General features: G+C 36.9%; 1 pseudogene; it reads left to right on the top strand.

Moving 5' to 3' along the window:
* Nucleotides 1-3,533: 3,533 nt before the first annotated feature.
* Nucleotides 3,534-11,213, top strand: LOC114381505 (annotated as a pseudogene).
* The last annotated feature ends 3,390 nt before the right edge of the window (nucleotides 11,214-14,603 follow it).

Genomic DNA, 14,603 nt, shown 5'->3' with positions numbered 1-14,603 from the left:
CTCTAGGTGGTGGCAGGTATTTTATGTCCATAATTGATGACTACTCAAGGATGACATGGATCTAGATAATGAGTCAAAAGAGTCAAGCTTTCAAATGCTTCAAAGAGTGGAAGGCACTGATTGAAAAACAAACTGAAAGGAAAGTTAAAAGACTCATAACTGATAATGGCTTGGAGTTTTGCTGAACAAAATTTAACAAATTCTGCAGAGATGAAGGGATTGCTAGACAGCTTACTGTAAGGAACACTCCTCAGCAAAATGGAGTTGTTGAAAGAATGAACAGAACACTCCTGGAAAGAACAAGATGTCTATTGTCTAATGTTGGTCTCAACAAAAGTTTTTGGGGAGAAGCTATCAATACAACATGTTTTCTGATCAATAGAACACCCTCTACTGCTATAGGACTTAAAACTCCTATTGAAATCTGGAATGGAAAAACAGCAAATTACTTAAACCTAAGAGTATTTGGCTGCAATGCTTATTATCATGTCAATGAAGGAAAGCTGGTACCTAGATCAAGAAAGGGTATGTTCATGGGTTATGGTGATGGGGTGAAAGGCTATAGGATCTGGTCACCCTCGGAAAAGAAAGTTCTACTCAGCAGAGATGTAATTTTTGATGAATCACATCTGTTTCATCCCAAGCTTGAGGTTCCAATTGCTGGAACACAAAGTTGCCACTCTCCTCAAGAAAAGGATGTAGAATCTACAGCCAAAGACTCAGAAAAAGGGGGTCATTCTGAAACATCTCCTGTGGTTCTTCAAGAAGGTGAGAAATTAGAAGATTTTAGTGCAAATGAGTCTCATTTGGCTGTTGAACCTGATCCTCCACAACTCAATTCTGAAATCAATCAGAGATCAAAAAGGGTCACTAAACCTCCTGAAAGATATGGTTTTGAAGACATGGCTGCCTATGCATTACATGCAGCTGAAGAAATAGATTCAAATGAACCAGCCACTTACCAAGAAGTTATCAATCATCCTAAAGCTGAAAATTGGTTGTTAGCTATGAAAGAGGAAATGGAATCTTTATATAAGAATCAGACCTGGAAACTTGTTGAACTACCTAAAGGAAGACATGTGGTAGGCTGCAAGTGGATATACAAGAGGAAACCTGGTCTTTCAGAAAAGGAAGGGATAAGATACAAGGCTAGGTTAGTTGCCAAGGGATTTAGCCAAAAAGAAGGAGTAGATTTCAACGAAATTTTTTCTCCTGTGGTCAGACATACATCCATCAGGGTTTTGCTTGCTATAGTGGAAACCAAGATCTGGAACTTGAACAACTTGATGTCAAGACTGCTTTTCTCCATGGAATATTGGAAGAAAATATTCTAATGAAACAGCCTGAAGGTTTTGAAGTTTAAGGAAAAGAAAGGTATGTTTGTCAACTACAGAGATCCTTGTATGGGTTGAAACAATCTCCAAGGCAATGGTACACGAGATTTGACAGCTTTATCACTAGCCAAGGATTCAAGAGAAGTCTCTATGACTACTGTGTTTATCACAACAAGGTGGAGGATGGATCAATGATTTATCTTCTACTCTATGTAGATGACATGCTTATTGCAACAAAAAGCATGTGTGATATACAAAATCTGAAGATTCTCCTGAATGGTGAATTTGATATGAAAGATCTAGGGGCTGCGAAGAAAATCCTAGGAATGGAAATCTATAGGGACAGAACTCAAAAAAGGCTATTTTTGTCTCAAAAGGATTACATTCAGAAGATACTTGTGAGGTTTGGAATTCCTGACTCTAAACCTATTAACACTCCCCTTTCAGAAAAAGAGAAGTTGTCTACTGTGATAAAGGTTCAAGCTCAAGCTGATCAGGACTATATGTCAAAGGTTCCATACTCAAGTGCTGTTGGCAGTCTCATGTATGCCATGGTTTGCACCAGACCTGACCTTGCTTATGCTGTTAGCATGGTTAGTAGGTTCTTAAACCAACCTCAGAAGGAACATTGGAAGACTGTGAAGAGAATTTTCAGATATCTAAAAGGGACTGCAAATGTAGGTTTGATCTATGGATCTCACTCAGATTGCTGCCTCACTGGCTATTCTGATGCAGATTTTGCTGCTGATCTTGTCAAGAAAAGGTCATTAACAGGGTATGCTTACACCCTTGGTGGCTGCTTGGTGAGTTGGAAGGCGACACTTCAACCTTCTGTTGCCCTCTCAACTACTAAGGCTGAATATATGGCTCTTACTGAAGCTGCAAAGGAAGGAATTTGGCTGAGAGGTCTGATAAATGATCTTGGAATTAACCAAGAATATACTAACATCTACTATGACAGCCTTAGTGCTATGTGCTTGGCCAAGGATCGAGTTCATCATGATAGAACCAAGCATATATATGTTAGATATCACTTCATTCGGTCAGAAAGAAGAATCAAAGTTCATAAGATCAGCACTCTGCACAATCCTGCTTATATGTTCACAAAACTAGTTCCAAAGAGCAAGTTTGATCACTGCTTAAGCTTGCTCAATGTTGACTGCTGGGGATAAGATCATGAGTGTTTGGAGGGAGCAGTTTGTGTTCTATATGGATGTTAGTTCAAGGTGGTGAATTGTTGGGCTGTGACCTAAATCCATATGGAAGGTTATTCTGTTATATTTTTTTTTATGTTTTGTCCTCTGCCTATATAAGGCAAGGATGCCCTGTATTTTAAAGAGGATAAGCTTCCACTTGTATACTGCAACCATAATAAAAGCTTTCTATTTTTCCCTCCCGTGGATGTAGCCTTTCTCAAGGTGAACCACGTAATCCTGTGTGTGTTCTTTCTCATCTCTTTCTCTTTCAATTCTGATGCAATTTGTGTGTATGATAATTTTGTTATGCTGCATCTATTGCTGCTGTTCTTGCTTGTTCTTCATCACTTCCATAATAGCCTTGGCTATCGATGTAGGCACCTTGGGCACCGGTGAGGGCCGTATGAACTGCTAACGTTCCCTTTTTACTCATTATTTATTTCTTTTTATTGTTAATTTATTCAAATGTTCTCATCGTCATCTTTCTCCTTTCGCTATGTTTTTTTTCTTTTGGCCAACTTTGGCGAAACTGCATCGTGTCGCCGTGTTGTCGCCACCATCTTCGCGATCGTGAGATTGCCTAGTGTTGCCCGACCCTTTATCCGATGTGGCGTCAAGGGTTGCACTTCCTTTATGAAAGTGTCTCTCATTTGTTGCGTTGTCTAGGTGTTACTGATGCACCTATGATTTTATAATAAATATATTATTGTATCTGGTACATAAGCATATCAAACAATATAAAAAAAAGAAATTACTTATATTGTATATCGATTATCAAATAATGTATAATATAAAAAATCATCGTGTAACTTAACTATTTATCCAAATAGTATTCTGTTTATTGTGTCTTTTTATAAATTAAACACACCCTAAATGTATAAGTTTACTCACATTATAAAATTATTTAGATTTTTTCATAATATCACACGCATCAACTAATAACTTAAGAGGGCGATCTCAATGACCCATCCAACATGATCGGTTCCCCTACGATAACATTTTATGGGAATTAGAGAATTATTAAGCGGGAAAGAAAGAGCGGGATGTGGTGAATAGAAGAGTGTCATGTCACGTGTCAGATCAAAATAAAATAAGAGATTGTGATATCTACCAAAGCAGTGACTACCATTTTTCTGTCTCTTCTAATCTAGCAAAGCTTGTTGCTAACAATGGAAGTGGATATGTGGGACACAGAAGACGACACCAAGGTTGTGAAGAAATCCAAGCAGAAGCAGCGAAAGAGGAAGGTGGAGAAGGATGGGAAGCGAGAGAAGGAGGCAAAAAGAATCTTCTTGTCTCTGACGAAGCCTTTACTTGTTTTGGGATTGGATCCCAAACCTCTTAGGCTGGAACACCGTGCAAGGCTGCGCCACCTGCTGCGGAGGCTCGTCAACCGGCAACAATGGGTTGCAGCCAGTGGTGTTCTCAGTGCCTACATGAAGGGAACACTTAATGACACCTCTCCCCACACCAACCGTCTTAAGTTTTGGGTACCCTCTTCTGTCATTTTTTTTAAATGATTCAAGTGTCTCACCTTGGAGATATAAGGTGAGTTGGATTGTTAAGGGAGAATAAAAGAGGGAAAAGGTCATGATTTGATCCCCTCTGCTAACAAAACTAACATTTCTCGATGAAAGAAAAAGTGTCTTACCCTTACTTTTGTTCCCTTTCCTTCTAAAACTTTATACTTTGTTTCTTTTATTGTTGATATGCTTAGTTAGTTTCTGAACAGGCTTTATTGGAGCTTCTTAAGCATGTGGAAAACCATTCTATTAATACAACACGAATCAAAAACCTCTATGATATTTGGTCCAAGAAAATTGGATCAATGAAGACATGGCCAGTTGAGGTATGTTTCTGACTTGTGACAAGCTAAGCAATACCAAACAATTTTGTCTTCATTTGCTTTGATTGTTTGAATTTCGTTAAAAAGAGAATAAATAGTGTTTGACAACAATGATTGGAGTTCTTTCAAAATAATAATAATGGTTGGAGACAACCGACTCAATACAAGCCCATCAGCATGAAACATCAATTATGGATTTGTTTAGGCTTTCAGTTCTTAATGTATAATTTTACTTGTGGAGCAGAGCAGATATGCAGTCCATTTGGAGTTCATGGTTTTCTGTCTTTTGCGAGGCCATGCTGAGGATGCATACCATCTTGCTCTATGGTATGCAATTTAATTTTTAATGCGTTGCATCATGATGCCAAGGAATGCATTGTTTCATAACTTGTGGTGAGCTGGTTCTGTCATTATTATTATATTTCTATTGTGGGTTGTATATTTTTCAATAGAACTTAAATGGCTTATAATGGTTGATAAGGTTTTAATGGTTATTATTATTGGTATTATTTACTCCCGAACATTTCTTTTACTCGTAGGAATCAAAAACAGTGTCAGGAGATCTACAATCTCATACATTTAGGAATCATATCTTAATTCTTAAGTATGGACTATGGTACTTGAATACTTGTTATGCAATGCAGACTAAATATAGTATGAATTATGATACTTAATATTGCCATTGTATATATTCGTAGGATAAAACACTAGCATTTAGTGTAGACAAGTTTTTATCACAAGAAAACAAATACATAAACATAATTGTGTGATTAAAATGGCTAGATACGTGCTAGATACATGCTCTCAAATAAATTCAACTTGACTCAAATACTACTGAAATACCATTTTTTTTAACTTGTGTGATTAAAATGGCTTCAAATATGAACTTACCAGTCTCTAGTTTTTCTTCTTCTTTCATATTACCTTGCTCTTTCTATCCCTTTTCATTTTTGTCCTTTGGTTTCTCCTATAGCCTTGAGCAAGAAAAAGGTGATATTGGTCCTATGTTAAAGATGATGATGGGTTTGACATTCTATGAGTTGTGGTATTCTTCTATCCCCAAAGAATTCCAGGTGAGAAATTCAGACCAGTTTCACTTGCAAGAGAACTCAGATATGGAGGAGGCCTCATTCAGCAATGAAAATGTGCAGTCAGAGAGGTATAATTCTGTTGAATCCCACATGGCTGACTCCCAATCTCGACGTGATTCGGATGCCTCTGTCATGAATGGTAAGCAGATATCTGGGGATGTTGTCTTTAATGAAAACATGGAGATTGATGCTAATAAAAGTGAATAACCACATCAGAACTTTCAGCCGGAAGGTTTTTACTTGAGTTCTGAACTAAGTGACAGTTCATCAGTTATTTGCGCATTGGTTAGGAGGGACCAGATTCCTTGAAATAACTGGGCATTCTGCTTTCTGTAATGCTTTCATCATTCAGTGAATAAATAGTCTCTTGTCTTTCCTATTCTATCATTCTTTCTTTTCTTATTGTAATATTCTGATACCAGTTCTATCAAACTGGTATCAGGGCTTATTACTCATCATTTCTAGGTTTAAATAGTGATTACTCTCTGGTTCACTTGTGTAACTTTAATATTGTCTTTTTGTGCATTTACTTAGGGGGACTTGATTTGTGGTTGCTGCCCTTGCGTTTTTCTGATGAGCACAGTTTTGAGGATTTTGTGTATTCGCAAAGAAATCAGCCTAATCACCATTACAAAAATGCAGTGAAATATTTGCAACTAGCTCTGCGCTCAGAACCTTCCGCTTCAGCAGCATTACTTCCATTGATACAGGTATGGATCATACATTTCAATTAACTTTGTTTGGAACCACTCAACTTCATTTTGTATTTCATTTAAGGAGTTGTTTGGTAAACTAAAAATCAGGTTCAGAACTGTAGTTGAAGTAATAATTTGTTGCATAACCTCCTAAAAAAGTTTAACTTTGATCTGCTGTTAATGTAAATTTTTTCTACGCTATCATTGTTCATCCAATCATCTGTCATCACATGACTAAAATTGAAACCTTTTTGGTTTATGTGAATCAAGATAAATTTGAAGTCCTTTCAAGATAATTAACTTTGTATTACGGTAGTCATAGTTTTAAAAACTAAATTAGTGATTTACCAGGTCAAAGTAGTGGGTCAGAGTGGTCGAACCAGTGGGCACTAAATGAACTGCATGAATCGATATATATTAAATTTGTATAACAGATTTGGTATATAAAAATCATTTTTCAAATATAGATAAACTTAGTAATATGATGTAGTAGTTAGTTTCCCTTTGGAAAAGCTCCTGACCAAGGTTCGAATCCCATCTTGTTAAGTTTTACATGTATTTTTATTCACTTTTTTACAATTGTTGACCAGGTCCTCCCTCCTTAAAAGCAGTGTGAGAAAGGTGCATTTGGCTGCGTGACTAGCAGATAGTTGTGTTGGGCAGCGCCAGTACAAAGTAGTGCTGGGGGCGTGTTGCAGACCCTGGCAAGTGTGTAATGTGTTGTGACTTGTGACAAACACATAATGTGGGAGAGAATAAAAACCGGTTTTAACCAGGCTGAGTCTACCAGTCCTTAATGATTTAGTGCTGGGTTGGTTACGCAGCAGTGAGTTGAATACACATCAGTGGGTATCATAGTTTCGGTTCAACCAGCCGGACTAACTTGGTCGGTCTGAGTTTTAAAACACTATCTATAATTTTGAAACTATAAGTGTGAGAACTCCAAGAGGTGAAACTAAGGACTTTTCTGTTGGGATAGGATTACATCAAGGGTCAACTTTAAATCCTTGTTGATAAACCCCATTTTGGTCTTAATTTCCATGAGTTTCTTGCATCGTTTTTATGAATATGGGCACTTTAATTGATTGTTTCAGTCTAATTCATGCTAAATTAGTGCAGGCCCTATGAACTTCCAAAGGAATGGAAAAAGAACACAAAGGGTGAGATTGGCTCCAGGCACGTAAGCACTACCCCGTTCTTATCCATGCATAGCCCCATGCATGGGGCATGCATAATGGCCGGAGCTCTGAACTTTAAGCGCAATCTCGTGCTTAACTAAGCATGGGTTGTGCTTACCCTTGCAAGATAGATTAGGACCATTCGCCTATAAATAGCTTAGGTTTTAGCTTATAAACACTTTTTTCTTAATTTTCAAAATTAGTCTTCAATTTTGAGCATTTGAGCATTCTTGAAGAGGCTACGTCTAGGGGTAAGCAAGAGGAACACCACGGGGATAATTTCTTGTAAAGATTTCTTTCCCTAATGTCTCTATTGTCTTCTTATTATTTTTATGCTTTCCAATGCCCATGGCTAGCTAAACTCTTATGTTATGGTTGTGATGTAGGATTTATCTTGTGAATCCTTTTTCTTCTATTGAAATTAAATTTTCAATTGTTTATCGATTATATTATTGTATTGTTCCTCATTGTTATTTTGGACTGATCATCTGATACACGAATCAACTAATTGTTATGAACAAAAGTTGTTAATTGATTGACTTATACAATAATAAGATTCATAGGATTTGTATGGACCATCTTATTTTGGGATTTCTAATCCGATTAACATTGTTAATTAATCATTGCGCTTAATCTTTCTTCTAATTCAAGACCTCGTGAATAATAAGGGAATGAATTAGATAGAAGAGGATGTTGAATAATATAAACTAGATTTAGCCCATTAATCAAATGTTAGGCTCATTAAATTTGTGCTACTAGTCTAAATAAAATTTTAGAGAAGTGTAGAAATAAGTAGAAGTAATATTTAATTAGAATAAGTGTGTAGAACTAAGTTGGGAGAAGTGTGTAAAACTCTCCCTTTAAGTATGTGTAATCTTTCTTGATGTATCTAGAACTCTCCCTTGAAGCCTGTAAAAGAAAAAAGGTTGTCATTTGTAAACAACCCAATGAAGTCAAAAAAAGTCCAACTCAAGAGCTAAGAAGCCACTCGAGCTAATACATTCTGACATTTGTGGGCCAATAAAGTCAAGCTCACTAGTTAAAGATTACTATTTTCTCATTTTCATTGATGATTTTTCAAGAAAAACATGGGTCTATGTCTTAAAGCAAAAATTAGAAGTCTTTTTTGCCTTCAAGAAGTTCAAAGCTGCAGTGGAGAAAGAAAGTGGTCGAGAGATCAAAGCCATGAAGACTGATCAAGGAGGAGAATTCACTTCCAAAGAGTTCCAAAAGTTTTGTGAAGAGAATGGGATTAGATGTCCCTTAATGGTTCCAAGATCCCCCCCAACAGAATGGTGTGGTGGAAAAAAAAATAGAACAATCCTTAATATGGCTTGAAGCATGCTCAAAAGCAAGAAATAACAAAAATAATTTTAGGCAGAAGTTGTGGCGTGTGCAATTTATCTGTCCAATCGATATCCGAAAAGAAGAGTATGGGGAAAGACACCACAAGAAGCATAGAGTGGAAGAAAGTCTGATGTCTCTCACTTGAGGATTTTTGGGAGTATAACTCGTGTTCATGTCCTAGACGAGAGAAGAACAAAACTTGATGACAGGAGTGAGAGATTCATCTTCATCGGTTATGAATAAAGCTCAAAGGGGTATAAGTTGTACAACCCAAACAACAAGAAGATGGTAGTAAGTCAAGATGTAGTGTTCGACGAAGAAGGACAATGGGACTTCGAGACTCATGAAAAGGAATACAACTTTTTTCCTCCACTTGGAGAAGAGAAGACACCTCAACATGTTCAACAAGAGCTCACCCATCAACATCAACCACTCACGAAGACACTTTGCCATCTCCTGAGAGTGAAAGGGTTATGTCACGCACAAGAACCCTCCAAGATCTTTATGATTAAACTGAGAGATTGGATAATATCACACTATTTTGTCTCTTTGCAAATTGTGAATCAACGGACTTTGAAGAAGTTGTGGAAGATAAAAGATGGAGAAATGTGATGGACGAAGAAATTAGATCCATCGAGAAGAACAATACATGGAATCTTGTCTCCCTTCCAAAACACAAGACTATTGGTGTCAAGTGGGTGTACAAAACAAAGAAGAATTTCAAGGGAGAAATTGAAAGATACAAGACAAGGCGAGTTGCAAAAGGTTACAATCAAAAGGTTGGGATTGATTATGATGAGGTGTTTGCTCTGGTCGCTTGCCTAGAGACCATAAGACTAATACTCTCTCTTCCAATGCAACGTAAGTGGAGAATTCATCAGATGGACGTGAAGTCTGTCTTCTTGAATGGAGTCCTCGAGGAAGAAGTGTACATCGAGCAACCGTTGGGATACCACATGCTTATTGTATTTATAGTTTTACACGCATATTATGGAAATATCAGTAGCTTGGATTATATGAAATCAATTATCCATCTTACTTGCACAAAGCAACTGACTGTGTTCTGCAATCTAACATGTGTTCTTTTTCTGGATGCACATGCACATCTATATTTTGCATCTGCTATAGACATATTATATTACAATTGTTTTCTGCATAGGATAATATTTGAGATATCAACACCTGCTTCATTTTCTTATTTTTATTTTTTGTTGCCAGTTGTTGCTGATGGGAGGTCACGTTGACGAGGCTCTAAATATGCTTGAGAAGCAATGCTGTAATTCAGCCTCTGTACTCCCAATAAGGTGTGTGTGTGTGTGTGTGTATATATATATATATATATATATATATATATATATATATATATATATATATATATATAATCCCTTTTTATGAATAGCAGCAAGTATTAAACAAACAATTTCTGAGATAAGATTCTATATTTTACTCAATGCTTTTTTGTTATGTTTAGTAAATTTACTAATGTACACACTTGCAGAGCAAGGGCTGCTCTCTTGGAGCATTTTGATGGAAACAACTCTCTCTTGCTTCGTAGCTGTTTTGAGGATATGTTGAAGAAGGATCCAACATGTAGTGATGCCTTAGCAAAACTTATCAAGATGCACCAAAATGGTACTTTCATTCTGAATCATGTGTCTTACATGATTTGAATAATTTATAGCTATTCCTCTGCTACAGACAAAGCAAAACCTTTATATGCTTAATGATACATTACGCATGTGTTGTTAATTGGTTTCTTCTGATACTTTGCAGGAGACTATAGTCTTGAATCTCTGCTGGAAATGATTGCTCTACATTTAGATGCTACAGATGCAGAATACAATACATGGAGGGTGTTCTCTTCTTGTTTCTTGAGACTGTCTTCCTACGAAGATGAACATAAGCAACATTGTGCCCTTAACAAAACCCCTAAACTATTTACGGATGGTATATCAGGAAAATCTTGGAGGCTTCGCTGTAGATGGTGGCTAACAAGGCATTTCAGCAATAGAAAGCTTGAATCAGAGATTGAAGCTGGTATATATTTTTGTGTTTAATTTGATCTATTAAAATCATGTCATTTGAGAAGTTAATGGTAACACCTACCTAGGAGTTTTCAAACTCTTTTAATGATGATGGTGACATGATTTATATCAACTTCACTAGAAATATTGCAACATGCTCACTCACTATAATTGATTTATTTTAGCCATGTTAATTTGTTTTCCTAAATTGTATATGGATCAGGTGATTTGCAGTTACTCACATACAAAGCGGCATGTGCATCGTATATGTATGGATGGGAATACAGCTACGTTACGAAGGCTTATTCTCATTTAGAAAAAGAAAATGGTAACGAGTTGCTGTTGTTCTTGGATGAGTACAGGGGAAACTCATTTGGAATTTATCAAAAATTTCAAAAGAAATTTACACATTTCAATATAAGAATCTAAGGCGGATTAGTTTGGACGACTTCTAAGGTTTTGGGGATATATAAAAAGAATGTAGTGACACACTTGAGACATTTATTGCATAGATAGTAATCACTGATCATTTTTTGCTTACATTTTTTTATTAGTATGGACGACTTCTAAGGTTTCAAGTTTATTCAGTGTCTATTATTTGTAAGAATTCATATACTCTTTGCTTGGCAAATTATCAACTATATTAAAAGGAAGAATTTACCTTTAAAAATGGGAGAATGAAATATAAATTTTAATGGCAAGACACGATAAGTATTTATTTTTCACAAAACTAAATAAAATAAAATTTTAAAGTTTATACAATTGAAAAGTAATAGAAGGTAGAAAGATAGTAACGCTTGAGTAGTAAACGAGTTAATTTTTGTGATAAGATGACAATAAATTATAATACAGTTCTGATATGTCCATTACTCTTTACTTCACTTAAGTTCTGGATTTGTTCTGCATTTTTTGCTATACATAATTACGCGAGTGTATTGTCCCTTATGCCTACATTCTCAAAAAATGCACTTGTCAGCTTGATAACTGTTACACCAGCTTGAAGTGTCACTTAAAGCAAAATCATCCTAGCCAATGAAATAAGTTATTTTACAAAATAGTTTTTATTATAAGCTAAAATAAAGTAAAAGCTATTATGAAACTTGAATACTCTTTTTTTTTTTGGAAGAATTTAAATTATATTAAACTCAAAAGATTACAATGTAAATTGGGCATATCCCGCAACAAGCAAAACAATAGGCACCCTAACATCGGAAGGGCCTATGCCTAAAATCCCCTGAGCATGATCCTAAGAAAGATGCAACAGGTGTGAATGTCTATAAACAAGGATTTTGATCTTGTTAATTACATCAATTACAGAAAAACGTGAATTCTCAAAAAGCAAAAGGTTCCTAGACATTCAGGTGCAATAAACTATAGTTGCCAAAGCCAAGCACTGAAATTTGCCCCAAGTACACGAAAGAGGGAATTGATAGTGTGTTGTAATGAAATTGTTTGCCTGTGGAGAGGAATCCAATCACAGATATTGGCCTAGACTCGGAGGGAGATTTTACAGGAAAAGAACAAATGAGCATGTGATTCTGCTTCAATTTTGCAAAAAGGACAGTAGACACTTGTTCAAGAAAGCAACTCGGTCTAAAGTGAGCAGATGGTTCTTGGTAGCAAGCCATAAGATAAAAGACATCTTGGGAGGAATGGCAGGATTCCAAACAACAAAATTCCAATTGACAGCAGGCTTGACCCCTCGGATGTAGTCATAAGCCTTCCCAGCAAGCAACTGCTCATTGCTACTCCAAGAGTTGAGAGTTTGCTTGGCAGCCTCCACATTGCCTTCTTTGATGGTAATAATGTCCCTGATATGTATGATCTTCTTAATCAAAACTGAATCTGAAGCTGGACTAATGAAGTCCCAAACATTGTCTCCTTTAAAATAATTATGGTGGACCCATCGGACCCAAAGAGAGTCCTTTTTTGAATGAAAGTCCCAAAGAATACGGGAAAGGAGAGTAAAGTTCCAGTCTTTTAGGTTGAAGAGTCCCAATCCCCCCTCTTTCTTGGGGGAACAGATATCAGACCAATCTACTAAGGGCTTATTTTTACCCATCTCAACTTTGCCCCAAAGAAAGTTGCGGCAGGAAGCATTGATACGGTCTAGAACGGATTGAGGTAAAGGAAAGGTACCCATCCAAAAGTTGGCAATTCCCTGAATGATAGCTCTAATTAGCTCCACCTTCCCTGCATAGGAGAGAGTTTTACTGCTCCAACCCTGAATAAGGCTTGTAATATGAGAAAGCAGGGGAGCATAGTGACATACATTGAGTCTGGAAGATAAAAGGGGAACACCCAAGTATCTAAAAGGGAAGCAGCCCAAACTAAATCCAGTGAGTTGTTGGATATCTGAAAGAACATCTTGGTCCACTCCCGCTGAGTAAATGGATGACTTGTTGGTGCTGATAGATAGCCCCAAAATATTACAAAAGTGCTGGAGCTTAGCAAATGTTGCTGAAACAGAAGGTAAGTCTCCTCTGGACAGGAGCATAATGTCATCTGCGAAGGCCAAGTGTGAAAGCTGAACAACAACACAAGTTGGGTGAAACTGAAAGTTGATGTTACCCTTGAGGCTATGAAGATCACGGGAAAATGTTCCAGACAAAGAACAAATAGGTAAGGGGAAAGAGGATCCACTTGACTTAATCCATGTTGACCTTTGAAATGACCATAGATGGATCCATTGACCACCACACTAAAGGAAGTGGTAGTGATACATTCCATAATCCAGGAACAAAATTGAGCCGGGAAACCCACAGACTTAAGCATCCAATCTAGGAACTCCCAAGAAATGGAATCGTATGCTTTATGTAAATCAATCTTCAAGAGGCATCTAGGAGAAATTCTCTTGCGAGCATATTTGCGAAGGAGCTCTTGAACAAGGAAAATATTGTCCATCATTTTCCTATTCTTTAGAAATGCAAATTGGGATGCACCAATAATATGCTCCAGCATTGGGGCTATTCGGTTAACCAAAATCTTAGAAATAATCTTGTACAACAAATTGCAACAAGAGATCGGTCTAAAATGATTCACTTGGGATGCTTGGTCAGACTTTGGAATAAGAGCAATGAGAGCATGATGGATTTGTTTTAGTAGTTTTCCTGACATAAAGAACTCATTGACAACAACAAAAATGTCATCCCCTATGATGTTCCAAGCCTTCTTAAAGAATAAGGTATTATAGCCATCAGGACCCAACGCTTTATTGTTGTCCATCCCTGAAATAACATTCCAGACATCTTGCTTGGTGATGGGGCTAAGTAAAGAGGCAAAGCAATCAATGGGAACTTTAGGACCCGAGTTGCAGACTACTAAAGAGGCAGGATGATGCAGCTCTTGAGCCCTAAATAAAGCCTTGAAATGATTGACAAAGGCATTAGCAATTTTGGATTGAGAGGATGTGCTTTAAACGTTATCCAACTTTATTGCAATGATAAAATGATTGTGCCTGTTACGCTTAATTAAAGCGTGGAAAAACTTGGAACACTTGTCTGCTTGCAAAAGGTACCTATTTTTTATGAGCTGAGCTACATTCCTTGACTCTGCTTTCCTGAGCAGAATAACCTGACCTCTTGTATGGTTAACCTACATGAGAAGGGATGAATCAAGAGGATTCTTCTGGAGGGAATTGAGTTGTCTATTATATTCGACTTCATCTTGTTCCATCCAGTTAGCAATGTGACTGAATTCTTGTTTAAAGAGAAGCTTCAAAGGAGCTTTAAGAGTTTTCAGTCTCTTGCAAACTTTAAACATGAAACATCCAGAAACTTGATGACTCCAGCCATCTGAAACAATGCTCAGAAAATTTGGGTGATCCACAATTGCATTATTGAATTTAAAGGGGGAATTACCTCTGGGCACCAACACCTCCGTGATCACCACT

This window comes from Glycine soja, chromosome 13 (assembly GCF_004193775.1).
Source record: "Glycine soja cultivar W05 chromosome 13, ASM419377v2, whole genome shotgun sequence".
NCBI lineage: Eukaryota > Viridiplantae > Streptophyta > Magnoliopsida > Fabales > Fabaceae > Glycine > Glycine soja.
Note: the sequence above shows the minus strand (reverse complement) of the source record. Positions and strands in the feature narration are given on the sequence as shown.